General features: G+C 43.8%; 1 protein-coding gene across 2 annotated transcripts in view; it reads left to right on the forward strand.

Moving 5' to 3' along the window:
• The first annotated feature begins 4,908 nt into the window (after nt 1-4,908).
• ADGRL3 (adhesion G protein-coupled receptor L3) overlaps nt 4,909-20,439 on the forward strand; it is a 479,733-nt gene continuing 464,202 nt past the window's right edge. For both annotated transcript variants that reach the window (XM_053940149.1, XM_053940150.1), the window contains exon 1: nt 4,909-5,452. The gene's annotated coding sequence lies outside the window, so the exon portion shown is untranslated. The remainder of the gene's footprint in view (nt 5,453-20,439) is intronic.

Below are 20,439 nucleotides of genomic sequence, written 5' to 3' on the forward strand. Positions count from 1 at the left end.
AAAGTTAGGGACCAGACATTCCATGGCACCTTCTTTCCTTTAGGCTTTTCTGTTGGTGCCATGGTACTGCAAACCTACTACAGTTGCCAGTGTGCTATGGCTTAAACTATCCCTTAAGTGGAAAGCATTTTTTGACAGCCCATGTTTTCAAAATTAAATCATTATTAGCTGCATTTTCGATGTAATATGGGAGGAGGTATTTTGTTATTTTTTGAAGTTATTCTTGCAACTAGAAAAATGGAATCCAAATGAAGGTACATATTAGGAGGAAGAGACTAAAAAAGTCAGACCAAATGGGACCCTTGTCGCTGATTTCTGCTTTTGAATTACTCCTTATTTTGGAATTTTGCTTGAGCCCAGTGCAAACAATCCCACTGAAGTTTGTGCCTAGAAATGAGTGTGGGAAAATTCAGCATGCAAAAACATGAGGTGCTTCCTTTGCAGGGAGGAATCTTATGGTGCTTTCCTAGATCAGGAGTGCAGAGGAGATGATGATGGGGGTGAAGAAAACACAGAATGTGGAGTCTGTCGAGGTCTAATTCAGTGTTACCATCTATCTATCTATCTATCTATCTATCTATCTATCTATCTATTTGAATTGTTGTGATTTTCTGATGGAAATGTGGATTTATCAGAGATAAGCTGAGTTTTGCTGGATCTATAGTAGGAAGTCAGTGATGTTTATTTGTATCACTCCACAGCATTTGTTTTTAAAAATTCATGTAGTTTTGTCATGACAATACTTCAGATTGGAAAAAAAAAAAGGTGAAAACCAACCATAATACTTGATCGTGAAGTAAAGAAAACATTGTATGTTTCATGTAGGACAACTGTTAACAGTGCTGAAAACAGAAATGTGTATCCATGAATTGGTCCAGATGACATGCATCTTTGAGAATAAGGTAGTTCATTACAGAATGTAATGGCTCAGTGACAGTTGTTTATGGAAGTTAATGGAAATATGAGAGAAAGAGAGAAAGCAAATAGGACATATATTCAGAAAAAGAAAAAAATAAAAGGAGAAAAGAATCAGAATCACAGTCAATTACAATTCAGTAAACCCACTTTTAAATCATCGCAAAATAATGAAATTATCATTGAAGCTCCACATCTACCTGGGGGATAATGGAATAATGAGCAACAAACGATACAGACACCAGGGTGCCAGGGTGGTATGTGTGACAAACCCTCCTGAAGTAAATTGATTGGGAACTCAAAATCCTGGGTGAACAGATTCAAATAATACATTTTGAAACAGAGATTTTTTTTTTTTTTTTTTTTTTTTAAGAAAGTGTTCTGGAAACCTCTCTAAGGTTGCAATTTGGTTCTGTTACAGGTTTCCCAGCGTAAAACACCACACTGAATTTCAAGGCCTCAAGGCTGTCTGCCTATGCAAGTAAAAAATAACTGAATGCCGGGGTGATGGATATGGAAAAGAATAGTCGTAGATTATAGAGTCTTATAAAATGATAGAGCAGCACAACAAATCAATGTGCTTTGGGGTTGCTAGTGAAGGTAAGTTATATCCTCCAACTGCACAGAATAACTGCTCTTTATGTAATCACACCTGGGATATGTCATTAAATTGCAATACCTCATTACTCGTCCTCAAAAAACATGGAAGAGTTTCAGGGAATTCAGATCTGAAAAAGAAAAATGACTCTTGGAAAGAGTGATACACAAGCAGAGATTAAGTAGCTTAAATATATAGCTTATCTAATCAATAATTAAGCAGGGGAAAGATAATGGCTTAAAAATATGTAAGAGAAAGATAATTATTTTGTATGATGCATGGTCCCAGTTCACCACAGTGCTAAAACACGTGCAGATCCATCAGCCCTGCAAAACACCAATGTCCGTGATTTCAGTGGTGCTTCAGCATATACTAAATTTAAGCATGCATTGAAGTACTTTGATTAATTTGGGCCATAACCACAAGTAATAGTATTAAATTAAGAAATGCAAAAATGTAGGCTGAACATGAGGAAAATCTTCCAAATGGTGAGATATATGAGACTGGGGAGTAATCACTCAAGGGAATTAGTGGAAACCTTATCCCTGGACACATTTCAAGTTTTGCTGGACAAAATACTGGGGAAATATTCTTTGGAGAACAATCTTGCTGTTGCCTCTGGAGACAACTGCACAACCTACTGCAACTATTCTGTGTCTAAGTTTTTCTCGGCTGACTCACAGCATTAAGCCTGAGACATGATTTTAAAAAGCACCAACAGCACAACAGGCTTGTGGCATTTTGAAGCTCTTCCTCGCCTCCCCCCACAATCTATTGGGCTTTTTCCATCCTCATTTTATGCAATGCTATGAGAGGGGAAAAAAAACACACCACCACACTTTAGCCTAGTGTTTTTTTGTCTTTACTTGCTGACTGAACATTGGTTTCATTTTCATCTCTGCATTAAAACAGAGCTTAAAGATATAGAAGAAATCTAATTTCAACTTGTAGGGCTTTGTTTCATTCCCAGAGCATGTGTGGTGAATGGTGAATATCATCAGAGAGGTAATTGTATCTTGAAGAATCTCATATCTCATATCTCTGAGCATCCCAGCAGAAGCAGTATTACAGATTAGAGGGTTTTGCTAGTTTGGGTTCTTTTTGGGGGGTGGGATTGGTTTGTTGGTTTTGTGGAGTTTTTTGGTTGTTGTTTTCCTTGTTTGCTTCGTTTTTTGTTTTTCTCCTCCATGCAGACCCTGGAAGAAAGGCTGTTACACAAAAGACTTTCCCAAAGATGAAGCAGTAGATTCTCCAAGGGCTTTCTCTACTGGGAAATAATAATTTTCATGAGTCAAATGCAAGGTCCAAAGAACAACGGCTTTTAAATTGCTGTGAAATCTACTTTTTCTTAAGTCAAGTGATTGTAGAAGACTGAGCATAATTCACTTGGACATGTGGGACTGTTCTGCAGCCATGTAGGAAAAGGATAGGTGTTCTCTAACATGACTTTGCAGACATCTACTGGAAATGGAAATGGTTGAAAAAGACATGTTAAAATTTGTAGATTTCCCTTCCCTGACCACAGTTGATATTCTTTATTTTTGCAGGGTCAGTGACTGGGCCCTGATTTTATTAATGGGAAAACAGCCCTTATGTTTATTGGTACTAATTTTCCACTGCACATCAATGCATCCAGAAAGCAGTTCTTAACATTAAATACACATTTCTGTGCCTGTCTAACTAGAAATTCAGCTAGGAACATGTGTGAGCATCTTCCTGATTCATGGTCTGAGTTAACAAACAAGGTTACTTAATTCCTTTATCCCATTTAAAAGAATGGCCTTGCAAGGTCTCCATCATCAAGGATATTTAGGAGCTTGTTAAGGAAAAAGCTGAGCAGGATAATTAACTGAGTATATTTTCCATTGGGTTGGATCAGGAGGCCTCATTTGAGCCCTTCCAGCTCTCTTGGCTACAGTCAAAGCTGGGAGTGCAGCAGCAAGTCCCCAGGTAGGTCTGGTCACTGGGCTAAAGTATGGTGTGTTGCATTTGTCAGCAGTCAGGCAATTAGAAAACTATGATTGTCAGAAATCTACTTTTTTGTTTGCTTTGTTGTTAAAAGAGCTTCATTTGTTTAGGTCCTTCCCTCACAAACCAAAACAAACAAACAATTTGGTTTGTGAGGGAAATGTTAGCATGTTCCAGCCAAGCACCATTATTTCTGGAGGTCCCATGCAAGCATTTAAGATTACATGTTAACGCAAAGGAAGGCTTCTTGTCCTCTTTCCTGGAGGTTCCTGACTCTCAGGAGACGAGCGGGTTCATGTTTCCCACCTCCTAGCAAGGACAGAGTGTGTCTTGCTGCCCCAGCTGATGCCAGGCTGCCCTGAGCCTGTGCTGGGCAGCAGGGAGACCATCCTTTACCAGGAGGTGTGGTCTGATGGGCTGCTTGGTTGCGGACAACATGCTGAGAGGCTAATCGTGAGCCGGGGAATCTAGGGTCTGTGCTGGAAATACAGGCTGCAATTAGTTTTCTGGGAGGGCAGCAGTGGGCAGAGCAACTACACAGGTGATGGATCGGTGCCGCAAAGGCAGGCTGCAATTGGCTGCTTGGATGGGGACAAAATTCCAAGCGGCCAATCGGGCCATGGGAGAGCCAGTGTGGAGTGGGTCCGTGCCCTGTATGGAGGCTGCGATTGGCTACCTGGCAGGGAAGCCACGGGCGGAGTGTCCAACTGGGCGGTGCGGGATCCTTTCCGGAGGGGGCTGCGAGACAGGTGGTGGCGGGCGGGGGGCTGGATCGCAGAGGTTGCGGGCTAAGAGGCGGCTGCGGGGCAGTGCGGACGCGGCGGTGCGTTGCGGTGCCGGTCGGCTGCTAGGTGGAGCCCGCGTCCGCACAACCCAGATCCGGGCCCTCGGCGCTCCCCCGCCCCTCGGCTCGCCGCCCGCCCGGCTCCGTGCGGCCGCCGCCGAGCAGGGCAGCAGCGCCGCGCCGCCCGTCGCCGCCTCCTCCCCGGGCCCCGTTCCCCGCTCCCGGCCCGGCCCTGCTGGGGACGCGGGTCCCGCCGCCCCGGAGTACGCTGCCCGTGTGCGGAGCGTGTGCGCTGTGCCGAGCCGTGCCGAGCCGGCGGGGCGGCCATGCGGCCCCCCCGCATCCGCTGAGCACCGCGCGGGGCGCGCCCGCGGAGCCGCCCCCTCCGCCCGCCCGCCCGCGCCGCGCTGGGGCTGGCGGTCTCCGCAGTGGGAGGAGGAGGAAGAAGAGGAAGGATACAGGGTGTCTGCGGAGCGCGGGGGGCTGAGGACGACCTGCCTCCCTCTGCGCGGGCGCCTTTGTGTCCCCCAGCCCCGGCGGAGCGAGGGGCCGCGGGCAGGGGAGCGGATGCGAAGAGCGGCTGGTGCTGGAGGGGAGAGAGAGGAAGAGAAAGGGGCATGGTGGAAGATTTCTCTCTTTTTTTTTTATTTTGTTTTTTTTGGTGGTCTCTTCGGCAGCAGCTGTTCTTCCCCAGGAGCAGCAGCAGCAGCAGCGGCGGCAGCAGCAGCACAGGCAATGACTCTGCCGCATCCGAATCGCCTGGCCGATGTCGCCGGCTCCGGAGACATCACCTTGCTCTGAAGTTGCCTACCTGGAGGAGGTAAATCGGAGCGGGGCTTTCGTCCAGAGGGGTCGGCAACGGTGGGGAAGAGGAGGGAGCGATCGCCTCCCCCATCCCCACACACTCTCGTCCTCCGGGAGGAAGCTTGTGTAGCAGAAGAACACGGCAAAAAAGGAAAGACTTTACTTCTTTCTATTTTTTTTTTTAATTTTTCCTTGCTTGAGGGACGTCCGTGCTTCTCGTCCGGCCCCCTTTTCCTCCTGGCTGGGGGCTTTGGTACTGTGGCCAGGTCTGCTTCCTACTCCCACCCCTGGTTTTAATGGCTGGATTGTGGCAGCAGCTCCCTGCTGCAGGTTGTTGAGGATCTGATGGGGACTCGAATTTCAGGAGCCGGAGGTGACTAAAGGTAACTAACCAGCACATGGATGCTTAGCAGCCCTTACCTGGCCTTCGGTTGCTCCCTTGCCCGCTTGCGTTGGGCTGAAGGGTGCCGGCCACCCTGGGCGCACGCTTGGATTGAATTATGCTATAATAAGGGTAGTTTGTCTTCAGGGAGGCTGGATTCTTCAGGTAAAGGGGGAGCATCTCTCTGGGTCTGCATGCTGGGCGACAGTGGAGACAAGGGATGTGCATCTTGTTTGGAAATGCCTTGTAGGCTCCAGCCTGGTTTGGCTGTGGGCAGCTAGGGTGGCAAAGACAGTGGGGGGACCTAATAGGTTTTGTTCTTGCTCTCCCTTGTTTTTTTTCTGTGAAAGGCACCACGTTGGACCGGGGGGTTTGCTGGTGTTACACTGAGGAATTCGTGAGTTTCATTATGTTTCCTCAATCTCCCCCCCTTCCCCCATCTTCATGCCGACTCTTTCGTGGATCTGCGTTGCTGTTTAATAGCTGAAGTGTGCCTCGAGAAGCGATTGCTTTCTTGGATATCAGGGGGCATGAGTGGGAGGGAATTTGCCGAATTGTGGGTGTGTGTTGGGGGCTGCCTTGCCGTGGAGGTGAGGGGGTAGGGTAGAGGTCTGAATCCAGCAGCCCCGGGTTACAGGTAGACGCGAGGAGCTTCGCCTTCCCGTGCAGCCGGAGAGCGAAACGTTAGGTGTAGGTAGGGATGTGCAGAGCTCCCCACCTCCTGCCGTGAGGCTGCGTTTGCTGGCTCCTGTCCGTATAGGACTGGCGTTTGTTTTGAGTAAGGGCCGGTATGTAGAGCTGGAATTGTATTTTTAATGCCTATTTCCTTTTTACCCTTTGTTTATTTGCTCCCTTAATTATTTATTTGTGTTTCCCTTACAATCATCTTTTGACTGCGTAACTTGGAAGTACCGGTTGTAAGGCTGATGGCAGGGAGGAACCATCAGCCGGAGAGCAACCCTGTTTCCCAGTTTAAGGAGCCTGCCTCCAACTGGTGCCCGTTAGTGCTAATGAAGATGTAGCTACACTACCCCAGAGATATGCCCTGGGTATTTGGGGGATTGCCTCCGAGGACTGAGTTTGATCAGCAGGCTTGCATCCGGAGTTGTCCAGGGAAGTAACGCTGACCTCCAGTACATTTAGTTGGGCTTTTTTCCTTACCCTTTCTCCTACAGACAGGCAGATGGGTAGTTTTGCTTGAGGGTTGGCGAGGTAGGAAAGGAGCCTCTCTTTCTCTCCCTTTCCTGATAGGCATGAGATTCTTCTCAGTGGTAGTTAAAACAACTCGTATTTTGGCCAACAGCAATGTATTGTTTCTGTTTGTCAACTGTGGAGTTCATTATGTTTTAGCCAAAACAACCCACGTCTATTGTATTTACTTTCCTGTTTAGATCACTCCTTAGGAGTTAATTGCCATTTCCACTCTCACAGTTCTGGTTCTAGGCAGCCAGCTGCTTAGAGAGAGGCTGAGATGTAAGGGAAAAGGCGAAAATGCCATCTGTCTCTTGATATAAGTCAGAGAGGTAGTCTGCTGGCTGCAATTTCTCACTGTATTACAGCATTCATTATTCCAGAATGTAGGATCAAAATTTTCGAAGCTGACCAAAAAGAAATCTTCCCTGGAGTTGAAAAGAAATAAATTCCATTTTCATTGTGGAATGCTGCCTCTTAAGAGCACAGCAAATGCTGCCTGCTTGGTATTGAGTAGTAGCATGTGCTTTGTAGAGCTCATTTATCATAATTTCCAGGGGTTTGCAATACGAACAGGCTTCTACTGTGCATTCATTAGGGAGAATTCTTCCGTGGAGCTTTTCATGGGAGTAAACCAGGTGTTACAGGTTAAAATGGGCTGCTGTCAAAAAGTCTGCAGTCATCACTTTAGATCCATGCCAATGTTGGGTGACAAAATTCAGGTTAGAGCTCCATGGTAAAGCTGTGTATTTTTCCTAAAGATTAAACTGCTCTGAGAGAACAGGAGTCAGTCCCCCTTGTTGTGGTTGAGGCTGCTCCGGTTCCTGCTCTTTAAGAGTACTTCTTCCTTATTTAGGCTTGATTTACTATAAAGTGACTGCTGTCTTGTTACCTGCTAGCAAAAAATAAAGTGGACACAAATCTCTGGTGTGTTTATTTCCAAAAGGACTGAAGTTTCTATAAAGCTAGTCTTCACCTGTGAGTTCCATATAATTTCTATTATTGAATAAGTATGTATTTTCCCTTTTCTTCTTGGGGTGGTTAGGAGAAGGTATTTTAGTTTTGCATTGAATTCCAGAACAAGATAAATGACAGTGTTGATTGATGATAGTGAAAACATTGGGTGCTGCTTTGTGGGGCAGTGAGATTTTAACAGTATTTATTAACTTGAGGCTACCGAGTCCTCATGGAGATGTTTTTTTTTGTGACAAAAGCAGGAGCTCACATTTCAGTTTCTTAGTGCCCTCCGGAGATGAAGTAGTTTATGTCTCAGCCTAGGATATTTGAATTTGTCCCTGAGCCCTGCCAGGTCCATCCCTCCAGCCCCCTCCTTTGTTTGCTTGGCTGTGCATCTGACAGGTTGGGATGCCATGGGGACCATGTCCTTCCTCCCGGTTTAGAGTGATGTGGCAGAGGTGCTCAGCTTGCCTATCCAAGCACTGATTGCAGGAAAGGCTTTTTTCCTCCTGAAACAGAAAGCAAATTGCCCTGTGCCTGCGGGTGCAAACATGAAGTGGGTGCTCTTTGCTGGCTGGGAGGGAAGTGCAAGCAGGTTTGTAGGTGAAAATGCAGACACGCACATCAGCCAGCTGACTGATGAGCTGGGCATCTCAGCCCAGCGTTGCAGGGATGTTAGAAAAATAAATAAATAGGTATTTAGAGGCAGGTAGAGCGAAAGCTCAGCCAGAACTGAACAGGAATATGCATGACCTTTAGCTTTGGGCAGCACTCAGCTGGAGGGCCTGATGCTGCTGTCAGGGTTTTCATATTCAGAGCATGAGTGGATGCATCATCAACACATTTATTCATGCACACGGGGGAGGGAAGTCTTCATAAATTAAGAAGTCCTAGGAATGGGTGATTTATTAATAATTTTAATACTAATAGTGTTGGGACTGGTGTGGATTGACTAGGAAGCAATTTAATGTGTGACACATTATAAAGGATGGGTTAAAGATTGATGAAAGAGATGGAATTCAGGGAGCAAGAATGGATCAGGGAAAAGCTAAAACATGGAGGATAGGCATAAAGATTTTCTGTGCTTTAAGTAAGTTCTTTTTTTTTTTTTTCTGTTGTAATTATATTACCTGGTGGTTGTGGAAACAGCCAAATGCTGCGATTGGAGTGATTTTGATAAAAAAAATTATTTTTAAATAATACCTTCTTGTACATCACAAGAGGTTTGTAAGAACAACTCAAAAGTTAATTTTTTTTGGAGTGGTGATTGTCTAGACATCACAATATTGATGGGTTGCTGAGGACAATACTGAAACATCAGGAAGCACTGCAAAATAATGTTTTGTCTTCCCCTTCTAATGGGCTGCTTATTGGGGGAGGATGTACTGGTGAGCATTGACATTCTGGAGAGATGTTTATGGACACCCATTTCTTCCCTGCTGGTCCTTTTCTTATTCAATAGATGCCCTCCTGCTGGGATGGGAATATGAAAAATGCACCATGATGCCAAATTCTGAGTGTACATCCACACTTCAGTCTCTGCTATGTCTTCAGGCAGTGCTTTCAGTTGCAGGATGGAGAGCTAGAAATTGTCATTTGCAGGAATTCAGTATGCTGTGTTTGTAAGAATGTACCTGTCCCAGTAAGGGGGTGTGACATGCTGGCCTCTGACTGCCTCATCTCCTGGGGTCATGCCTGCCTTGCCAAATGTTTGTCATGATCCTCACCAGCACTTAATGTAAGGCTCTTTAATCCCTCCTTGGGATGCATGTGAGTATGTCATGTTTCTGTAGGTGTTGAGATGCTCCAGCACTCTGGTCTTATCCTGGTGCCTAGTGGCAATAGAAGCTCCCAGAGCAGGCTGATGAACTAGAAGGAGAACTTTGTCTTTAAGCATCTACTTTTAAGTCTTGCCTATCTTAATGGTAAGGAAACCACCTCCTACTCAAATCTGTGATATGATTCTATCTAGGACGTTATCTCATTGCCTGTTTTTGGCCTCCAGGTTTGCAGTGTAATGCTTTCTTTATGTTCCTCACTAGATAATCTCTACAGTGCAGTCTGAAATTCCTGGCTGCAAGCTAAGTGTTCATTTTTAAGACAACTTCTCTAAAGACACCTTGGCACTACAGCTTTTACTTCTGCAGTCTTCAGAGAGCCTTCTGATTTTGCCTGTAAGGCAGATGCTTTTACTAGTCATTGCACCAAGCATCTGTAACTATAGCAAGGTAGCTAGTCTTTTCAGGCAGTAGAAATGTCATTTTAATAGTGTTGTGGACCACAGTATTACTTACTAAGTGGTGCTCAGTTCAGGATTTTTTCAGCCTGCCTGAAATCTGTGTTTTCCTCTGGCTGAGTCTTTTTTCCCCTCCCTTTTTGAACTTTTCATCTCTACTTCTTCAGGCCCACTCCCATCTGAAGGAGGTACTGCTGCATCTGTCATGGGAGCTCCCACTGTAGTCAGTGGAGCACTTCTGTTGGCTTTCCTGTGAAGGGAAGATGCTCAAGAGTCTCACATGTGGTATCTTCTGAAGAGAAGCTCCAGAATCTCAGATGTGGAATCTTTTCAAAAACATTCCCCTGCTTCAGCATCAAGTTTCTAGTAATTGTTTTGTAATGTCTTTGCCAGAGGTGGCATTTCAGGCCAAACAAAGCATTGAACACAGAGGAAGAGTAGAAATCTGTGTACACTTCTAAAATGTGTTTGTGAAAACAGTCCAAAATTAAAATAAAGACACTTTTGTTTGAGGCTTGACAGCTTTGAGTTGTAAGGGTCATGAAATAGACAGCATTCTGAAGAAAGCAAAGAGGAGTTTGGCAGCTATCCCATTTAGGCAATATGAAGTTGTAGATTTTGTTTAAATACCTAAAAGTAATAAACCTTTACATTGGTGCTCACTCTGCCAGGATTTTTGAAAATTATTTTTTTAAAGCGTGTTAGTCAATATGTGAGTAATTACATAGGAATTTTTTCAGTGGCTACAAACCTAATGCTTCAGAGGCCTGTAGCATACCTCCAATTCATTACAATAGGTATCTGTCAAGGAACAGCTTTGAAATATTATGCACAGTGTTTTGAGTAGTTTGGATTATAGCTTTGCTACTATTAATTGTAAGAGCTTTACTGATTTGATTGCAGTTGCATTGATTTATATCAGGTAAAGCCATTGATTTCAAACTTTGGAATGGAGCTATGCGTTTCTGAAACTTAGAACAAGGTGTCATAAATACAAAGGACCAACATGAAATGCAAAGTTAAATGCAACAGGACTCTAGAGAGTGCTTCTGTAGAAGTGATGCTTAAAATTTACCTGTGAATTGCCCTACTGCAAAGTCCTGCTCAAAGGTGCCAGCATGGCACAGCGCTGTTCTGAAAGGAGGCCTTGTCTAACCTGACCCCATTGGGTAAGACTCTTAGTGGTTTTACACCAAGGGCAAATAATTAGTTTGTGAGAGTCACTGCACACAATATATATGAGTTTTTACAGGAAGTCCCTTTGCCACTCCCTAAAAATCAAGAATCTACTTATGGAGGTGAGGCCACTACATCAATGAACACCGTTTAAAATTCGGGGAATAGGAACATTCTGACTAATGCAGTCTTAGAACATCTGTTTATCATGGGCAGGCACATATATAGACATACAAATACCATGATTTGGGGAACAGACGCAGTTCTGATTTTTTTGTCACACTTGGCAAAATGAAAAAGAATTTGGCTTTAGGTGAAATCTGAGAATTACACCTGTACCCAAAACATGTACCCACATATGTATGTCCATGTGTGTGCATACACTGGTTTTGTTTGTGAAATGATGATGCTGATGCAAAGAGTTGTTTGTTTTTTGGTTTTTTTTTTTTTTTAATTGTCTTGCTGGAAACTCTGTTTATTTTCTGGTTGTTTTTTGGTAGGTGCAGTAATGGACAATAACTTGTGCATGGGCCTGCAGTTGTAAAATTTTAACTGAGTTGCTTGGTTAGTAGTCCAACACCAAAATAGCATAACCACATTTTTAGATGTGTTGAGCAACCACATGTTTTATCAGAGTCAGTTCTGGTCCTTGCTTATTTATTGTAGCAGGTTTTTTCCATTCTGAAGTTGCTGATCCCAAGCCTACCTTAATGAGATTTTTTTTCATTGCCCTCAGAGTAAGAGAAGCTTCACTGTGTTGCAGAAGTGCTGTTTGCAGCATACTTGGGAATGTCAACATTTTCCTTTGAGCAAGGAGTAAGGGACATATTAGCTATAAGTATGCTGCCTAACTTTGGGCAGGCCTAGGTTAGATGGGGAGTTTAGCTCAGAAGAGCCCAGCACTGGGGGCTGCTGTGCTGTTTACTGTTTTTTTTTAGTGCTAAAGCCGGTGTGTTGTGTTGGAGGACACCAGGAGACAAGGGAGGCCCTAGGCAGAAGCAGTGCCCCTGTTCTGTTTCATCAGTGGGTATCTGTTTATGAGCCCTGCAGAGGCGCTGCCCTGCCTTGCTCTTCAGTGTGGCAAACCAAGCCATGGCTTAAGCCCGTGAAAATGGGGGAGGGACCCAAGCCCAGTTTTTAATGTTCTGCATGGGTGGGTACCTTGAATATGCAAATGCATTCCAGTGACAGCTGACCCTGTAAGGACATTTTCAGTAGCTCTCTGGATTTTTTCTCTTCCCCCCGCCCTTCCTTTTCCCCCACAATTTTAGTTTATTTTATCTATTTTTATTTTATTTTTATTTTTTTCTGTTCCAAAGACTGCTGAAGGAGGGGAAAAAAAAACACCCTTTGTGGCTGTCTTTTTGAATACATCTCACTGATGGAGACAGTTGAGAATTTCAGGGATCATGTTAACTCCTTTTCTTTTGGTTTGCTTTTGCATATGTGTGTTACTGACTGAAACATTGTGATTTCAAAATGGTACAAATTCCCACCACTTGCTTCAAAGGGCACAGGTTTTTGTTGTTTGGTTGTTTTTCTTTCAGCAAGATGTATGTTGTGGTTTTTTCTACCCATATGTGCTGTGTAATGTGAATCCTTACTTACCACTTCTGTTGCTGTGTTCTTTTGCATTTTTGGTTTGGGTTTGTTTGGTTTGGTTTTTTTATGTCTCCCTCCTTTTTTTTCCCTGCATTTACAAAAGATTTTGGGATTCTATGTTGAATTTTTTTTATGTGAAATCTCTCTGGAGGTACACAGTACTGGTCTGTAATTCTGTAGAAGACGGCTTACCTGGAGTATCCAGAGAACAGCCATTCCTGTTTCCAGCAGACCACAGATTTCTATATTGGACATTGTTTCTCAGCTAAAGCTTGTTGGAACTGTATGTGTAATCTAAAATGTCATTCCTTTGGATTTTGGATATTGCAATCATAAGCTGTAATAGTTGGAGAATTTGATGTATCTATCCCACTTCCTTCCGAGGGAAATTATGATGTGACTACTGCACTTGCAATTCCCACAGCACAGATTTCAAGAAAATGTCATTTTGGATTATCTTTAATGGATGCAGGTGTGTGGAATGTCCGTGTCTTTTTTTTTTTTTTTTTAGAGGAAAGTAATGTTACAATTGCTGCTTTATTTGGTACAACTCCAAAATGACATATACCTCTGTGAATAAAATTCTTCCTGATAGGTATTTGAAATATAGCAATTATGCTGCATAGAGGGATAACTTGTGACCTTCTGACAAGGGATTCACAATTACAATCATAATGTACTTTATAGATCTTAAGTAGATCACCAATTTGCAATGAGTCTTTCTAAAGACTGTGCGAGGCCTTTCAATTGCAGGAGTGGGGAGCCTTGTTCTGTACAACATCACTGATTCAAAGGGAGAGTGAAATGATGGAATCACAGGATGGATAAGGTTGGAAGTAACCACACTGGGTCATCTGCTCCACCCTTCCTACTGATGCAGGATCATCCTAGAGCACATTGCACAGGTTTGCATCCAGTCTGTCCTTGAATATCTCCAGTCAGGGAGACTCACAATCTTTTTTGGGCAATCTGTTCCAGTCCTCGGTTGCCCACACAGTAAAAAAAGTTCTTCCTAATGTTCAGGTGAAACTTCCTGTACCTCAGTTTCTGCCCATTGCCTCTTGTCCTTTTGATTGGCACCAGCAAGAAGAGTGGGGCTCCATCCTCTTGACACCTTCCTTCAGATACTCAGACATTGATGAGATGACTTCTTGGTCATCTTTTTAAGACTGAACAGGCCCAGCTCTCTTAACTTGTTACTTATATCTCAGTAACAGAAACAGAATCATGGAATCTTAGAATGGTTTGGGTTGGAAGGGACCTTAAAGATCGTCTCTTTCCAAACCCCTTCCATGGGCAGGGATACCTCCCAACTGGACCAGGTTGATCAATGATTCATCCAACCTGGCCTTGAACAGTCATTACCTGGGCATCTACAGCCTCTCTGGGCAACCTGTGCCTCACCACCCTTGCAGTGAAGAATTTCTTCCATAAATGCTCCAGTCCCTTTATGCTCTAGACTCCTCATCATCTTTTCTTGGCCTCCACTGGACTCACTCCAGGAGCTCCTTGCTTCTTGTCCTGAGGAGCCCAGAAGTGGACACAGCATTCCAGGTGATGCCTTACAAAGGCTGAGTAGGGGGGCAGGATCATCTCCCTTGACCTGCTGGCAATGCTCTTCCTAATGAACCCCAGGATACCATGGGCCTGCTTGGCCACAAGACATGGACCACTCACTGGCTCATGGGCAGCTTATTGTCTACCAGGACCTCCAGGTCCTTCTCCATGGAGCTGCTTCCTGGCAGGTCAGCCCTAGCCTGTGCTGGTGTGTGGGTTATTCTGCCCCAGGTGTAGGACTCTGCATTTGCCTTTGCTGATTTTCAGATGATTTCTGCTGAAGGGCTGCACATCTTTCTGGGGAATTGGCCACTCCTCCCTGCCTTGTCATCATTGAACTTGCTAAGCAGGCATCTGCCCCTTTGTCCAAGTCACTGATTAACCGGACCTGGTATTGAACCGTGGGGGACAGCACCAGTGATGGGCCTCCAAATGAACCCTGTGCAGTGATTACAACCTTATGGGACCTGCCGTTCAGCCGGTTCCCAATCCACCTCACTGTACCCTCATCCTTTCCAGACTTGCTGAGCTTGCCTGTGAGGATGTTGTGAGAGATAGTGTCTAAAGGCTGAAGTTGAGGTAGACGATATCCACTGCAACAAGGGAATGATACCTATGTAAGTAACCTTGTTTTGGTGAGAAATACAGGCACACATCACTGAACACATGAGGATATTCCCAACTGAGCAGCCCTGTGTTTGCAGTGGAGCTGAGACCTTGGGTGAAACTCAAGATGTTTGAAACATGGAGAAAGATGTTTGCCAATAGACTCAAGCAGTTGTTTATGCCAGCTTAAACTAAGCTGCAGTTTTTCCTGTTCAAGGGGAGAATCTGGACCTCCACAGTGTCTGCAGGGATGTTTTTGACAGAGAGAATGTGATATGGTGTGGAATATATCTCAGAGCTGCCTCACTGTTTGTCTTAAGATTTGGCAGCAGCAGATGGGGGGTTGTCTTCTCCAATGCCTTTATGCTTTGTTGCTCCCTCATCACGAGGAAGCAAAGGGCAGCCCAGCATAACCTATGAGCCAGGCTGTAAGGGTGAGGATGCCAGCTTTTGTTTGACTCTTTTCAAGCTGCAGGCTTGAGCACAGCAAGAGTCCACAGTTATCCCAAGTTCATGTAATCTGGGGGCAAAGCCTACTTCAGCAGTTGTCATTGTGGTAAAGCTGATTACTTAAATGCATAAATAAGTAATTATTAGTAAACAGAGTAATAGACAAGTTAGTTAAGAATACAATTTAAGTCTGGTCTGTAGTAATACAGATGTATTTTGCAATGCATAGTAACATAATGCTGGATTTTTGAGCTGGTTCCTCTTACTACTACAATAAAATAAAGGGCAAAGTGTATTTTGGCCTAGGGGTCCCAAGTCCACTCCCAATTTCTTACTGAAAATAGGTCTGTGCTGTACTGCAGTAGGAGCTATAGTTAAACATCAAGCAGATAATCACATTTTGGTTTTTTTTCCTCCTGTAAATCACTTTTCCTTTTATACCATAGACATTTGTGCGGATGATTGCTTGTTGACCACAGAGATGTGGTTTTTCTTCCGTTTATGTGCTCTATTGAATTAGCTGAGTTATGCAGTTTTGTCTGTCGTACTTGGGTGGGATGCTGCAGTGATTTAATTTAAAATGAAAGAGAGATGTCTTCATTGTAGGGAAAACCATGGCTAAGTGGTGAGAGTAAGCAGGTCTTCCATTACCAGAAGGCCTAATTAGAAGAAATCCCATGTACGGTTGACCTTGACTATTGAGACAACCCTCAAAGAAGAAAGAGCACTAAAAATTAGTATGCTGCCAGTGCTGCACTTTTATTATTTGATGTTATTAAGCAAACTTGGTGTGTTTTTTTGAAGCATTTGATTAAATGTGTGATCTTATCTTGGTGAAATGGCTTGCTGGGCTACAGACAGTGGTGTTCAGAAATGAAATTTGTTTAGAGCCTCTGAACAGACATTTATTCAATGAGACCTTTCTTGAATAATAGATGTGACAGTGAGACAGCTGTGCAACGTGTTCTGGGGGTTGGGCTTTTTATTTTTTTGGTGTGGGGTTTTGCAATGTGATTGGGGCGAGAAGATAACACAAGAGCACAGGTGTGAGAATAGGATGTAGGGAAATTGTCATATGTTGCAGATTCAGGCCCTAGTTCTGCCGAGAATTATTTTCAGATCAAGATTTACACACTTCAGGACTTTCCTGTTGGCATATGGTTTGGCATATCAAGTGATGCACGTATCTATCTAGCTCTGTATCAGTAATCTTATCCTTTAGCTGGAGCTTTGAGATGCTTAAACTTGGTAGAAGTATAAGAAATCAAAACCCACAAACACAAATCCCCAAACAGGGATTTAACTCCTGTGGTCAATGCTGATATAGTTGATGGTAGCTGACTACTGTCATAAATGCTGGTGCCCTTAAGCAGTCCTATGTTTTATGATAATTCCAAATCAGTGAGACGAAGGGAGACTTCACCACAGGATGTTTAACCTCTTGTATTGTGTCCAACAAGGAGAAGATGTGAAATGTGGATAAATAATCTCATCTCACTTGTTTTTATCATCAGTGTGCTGGTTTTGGCTGGGCAAATTTTTTCACAGTAGTTGTTGTGGGGCTTTGTTTGGGATTTGTGCTGGAAACAATGTCAATAATTCAGGGGTATTTTGGTCACTGCTGAGCAGCTCTTGCACAGCATCAAGGCCTTTTCTGCCTCTCACCCCACCCCACCAGTGAGGAGGCTGGGGATGCACAAGGAGCTGGAAGGGGAACACAGCTAGGACAGCTGATCCCAGCTGACCCAAGGGCTATTTCATCCCATATGGCATCTTGCTCAGCTTTTAGAGTTGGGGGAAGATGAAGGAAGTGGAAGACATTTGGAGTGGTGGCTTTTTGTCTTCCCAAGTAACCCCTGCTTACCTGGGGTATGACTGAACACCTGGCTGCCCATGGGAAGTAGTGGATAAATTCCTTGTTTTGCTCTGCTTGCCTGCATAGCTTTTGCTTTACCTATTAAACTGCCCTTATCTCAACCCATGAGTGTTCTCACTTTTAGTGTGATTCTCTCCCCCGTTTGGTTGTGGGGAGCAAGTGAGCAGCTGTTGCCAGCTGGGGTTAAACCATGACGATTGAAACACAATGTTTTTTTATTGGGCATAGCTACTGTGGAGCCCTTCACCAGGGAAAAATATTCCACAGGAGCTTTCAATTTTGAAACATGATTGGACATACAGTGCCATGTATCTGTTTTTCCAACAAAACGGTCTAGTTCATTGTTCTTTTCCATACAACTCACAGGATAAAAATTCATTGAATGTGTGAACTGCATAGGTTTTTCAGGTGCTGACATACAGCTACATGACTTACGTTTCCCAATATGAAGCTGAGAACATGAGTACCTGGAGGTATATTATTTTAAACTTTCCTTTTCAGTAGTGGGCTGTGGTGATCTTTGGAGGTTGGATATGTGAGTTTTCTGAGGGACTTAGTCTTCCCCTGCAAAAGAAGGGGGAATTCCACTTTTAAAGGAAAAGAACCCCAGAGTGCCTCTGCTTCAAAACTGTGTTTGGATCAATCCCCATCTCCCCCACTTCTTCCCTGCATTGTAGAACAGCTGTCTTTACATCAGGTTAGATGGTGATTTAGTAATTCCTCCTTCTACGGCTAAACCCAAAACCTTTCCTTACAGGAGAGAAGATGTGAGCTCCATGCCTTAATGGTGTCTTGAGGTGCCAGCTTAGGAGCCTCCAGTGTTTGATGCTCCAGCTGCTCACCTTCTCTGATCTTTGGTTAAGGGGATTGTTTTTCCTAGGAGCTGGACAGCTCTCAGGACTTTCTAATAACTTATAATTATGCATATATTTTTTTCTCTCCTAGTGCACAGCTAATTCCACCAGATGCCAAATACAGATTTGTGAGGCTGGGTGTGAAGTACAGGAATTCATGTGTCTGTGAGCCCTGCATATTTTGCCATGATGTTTGCCTGAGCTTCAGGGATAATTTCTCCTTGCAAGGTGATTTGTGTATATGGTACACTGAGGAAGAATATGGCCTGTAAGCATTTCACTGACCATCATATTTTAAGGGGCTCTTCCATACATCTGCAGCTGGATATGAATTGTCTTTTTAGCAGAAACTGCAAGCCCAGAGCCAAGGTCAAAGACCAGCAAACATAATCCATTTTGAGCATCCTAGATCTTACACCCAGGGCTGGCTTGGTTCTGAGGCTGGTGAAACTCCCTGCCATGAAATCATCATCCTGGGATGACAAAGAGGAAGAGTAAGGGCAAGGAGAGCTGGGTTTATAACCATTCTACTGGTTGCACAAGGATGACAGGTGTTCTTGGCTCTGGTCTTGGCTTGGCTCTTGCAGTGAGGTACTCAGACAGGCCTTGTTTCATCTGGGTACCTGTGTGGAAGCTAGGTTATAATCTAGCCTTAAAAAAGAAACCCAAACATTTTAAAATGGTCCTTCGTGGAGATGAAATTTACATATGAAAGCACAGCCTGCTGGAAAAGTAACGGTCCCATTATGTTCTCCTTGCCAGATGTTACAAAACCTATGGGAAGGGGATAGTGCCCACGTTGGAGGCAGCACAAGGTGTCCAGCTGCAGTGCATACTAATTACTGCACTTCGTGACATTTCTTGCTGAATTTTTGCCTAACACAGCTAATTAGTGTTAGGGAGTAAGGGACCAATGACAGCCCTACAGTTAAACCTGTGTGTGTATGCAGTAATAACGTTCAAAGGTCGCTGTGTAGTTATTTTAAGTTTCCAGCCTCCTTGCTAATTTTCTGTTGATTGAGGGAGAAAGGAGGATCTTTTTGTGTCCTGGCAATGTGTCTTCCCTTCCAGCAAAGCAGGGGCTGATTCCTGGCTACTCCAGCTTTTTCCTAGCTGGATGCTGACTCCATTTTCTTTAGTTTCTTCACTTTCATTTCCAGACTCATTATGTCAGGCATCCAGGGTATGTAAAGATGATCAATGTGTATCTACTGGTGCTATTGTAACATGGAGCAATTATTTAAATTAATCAAGAGGACATCGTTCATGAGCAGGATGGGATAAAATAATAGCAGGAGCAACGCTTTGTTTAATGCAGGTCTGTGGTCTCAGTATCAAGATTTCAGCTGCTGGCAAGACACTTCATCATCTGGGAAGACCTGCTGGGAGCCACAAATAAATCACATTGTGAAATCTTGATGTAGCTTTGCAATGTTTGCCTTTTGGTGTTCAGCTCTAGATGCTGGTGTCACATCATGGCAAAAATGGTATGAGCGTGTGCCGATGGAGGAGGATGAGGAGACAGCATTGTGGTTGCCTCCATTTTCTGGATGCAATTAAGAGATTATGAAGAGATGGATGGGGCCTTTGCTCATTCTTCTTCCCTTCTGAGTTTTCCCACCACCTTACTGATCAGTTCTCATGTTATTTACACTTTAGGATATCAGATCAATGAAAAATGTGTTTCCTGTTTTTTTGCGTTGATATGATTTTGTTGTGCTTGTCTCTGTACTGTTCTTGTCAGGTAAGGGTATGGTAAAGAAACAGTTTCTGTTTTTAAACTGAGAAGAAGCTGTCTTTCCCTTATTAATTTGGCTTTGGCCAGTGCAGTGAAATCTTCAGAGGGATATGGAAATGTCCCTTAGTTTGCATGCTTGGGTTAAGGCCAGATGAAGTTTTCTTGTCTGGGCTTGCTTTGTTTGTTTTCCTCAAAAACTCTGTGTTGATTCAGGCCAGTTGCTGCTGATACAGGCTTTGGATATAGTGTTTGTTGCTAATTAAAAATAGCCTCTAGTTGAGAGCTGAATGTTGTGGACTTGAATTTTCCTGCACATTAGTCATGTAAGAGGTTGCCTGGGAAAGTAAAGGGTGAATCAGCTTGAAGAGGCTTGCAAATATCTGCTTCATTCAACATGGAGACACATTTGAAAAGTAATCTAGTGGTGACTTGTAATACTGCTAAAATATGGGGGAAATTAAAGTTTCATTTACAAGTACAATGTCTTGTCACTTTGTTTTATTGATACCTGATAACTTAGAGGTTATTATGCACCTCTTATGTATTGTATGTATGATGTTATGATTAACAGGATTGTTTCCTGCAGGACCAGGCAGCAGAAAACTTGAGTTCAGTTGTACAAGTGTGACAGGGTATAATCCCCTTGTGCCACATGATTCATCTGCTGAACTTCCTTCAGTCCACATGCTGACCTTTATAATTTCATGTCTTTTCACTTTGGACAGCTCTAAGTATGTCACTGATT

Source organism: Vidua chalybeata, chromosome 4 (assembly GCF_026979565.1).
Source record: "Vidua chalybeata isolate OUT-0048 chromosome 4, bVidCha1 merged haplotype, whole genome shotgun sequence".
Classification (NCBI taxonomy): Eukaryota; Metazoa; Chordata; class Aves; order Passeriformes; family Viduidae; genus Vidua; species Vidua chalybeata.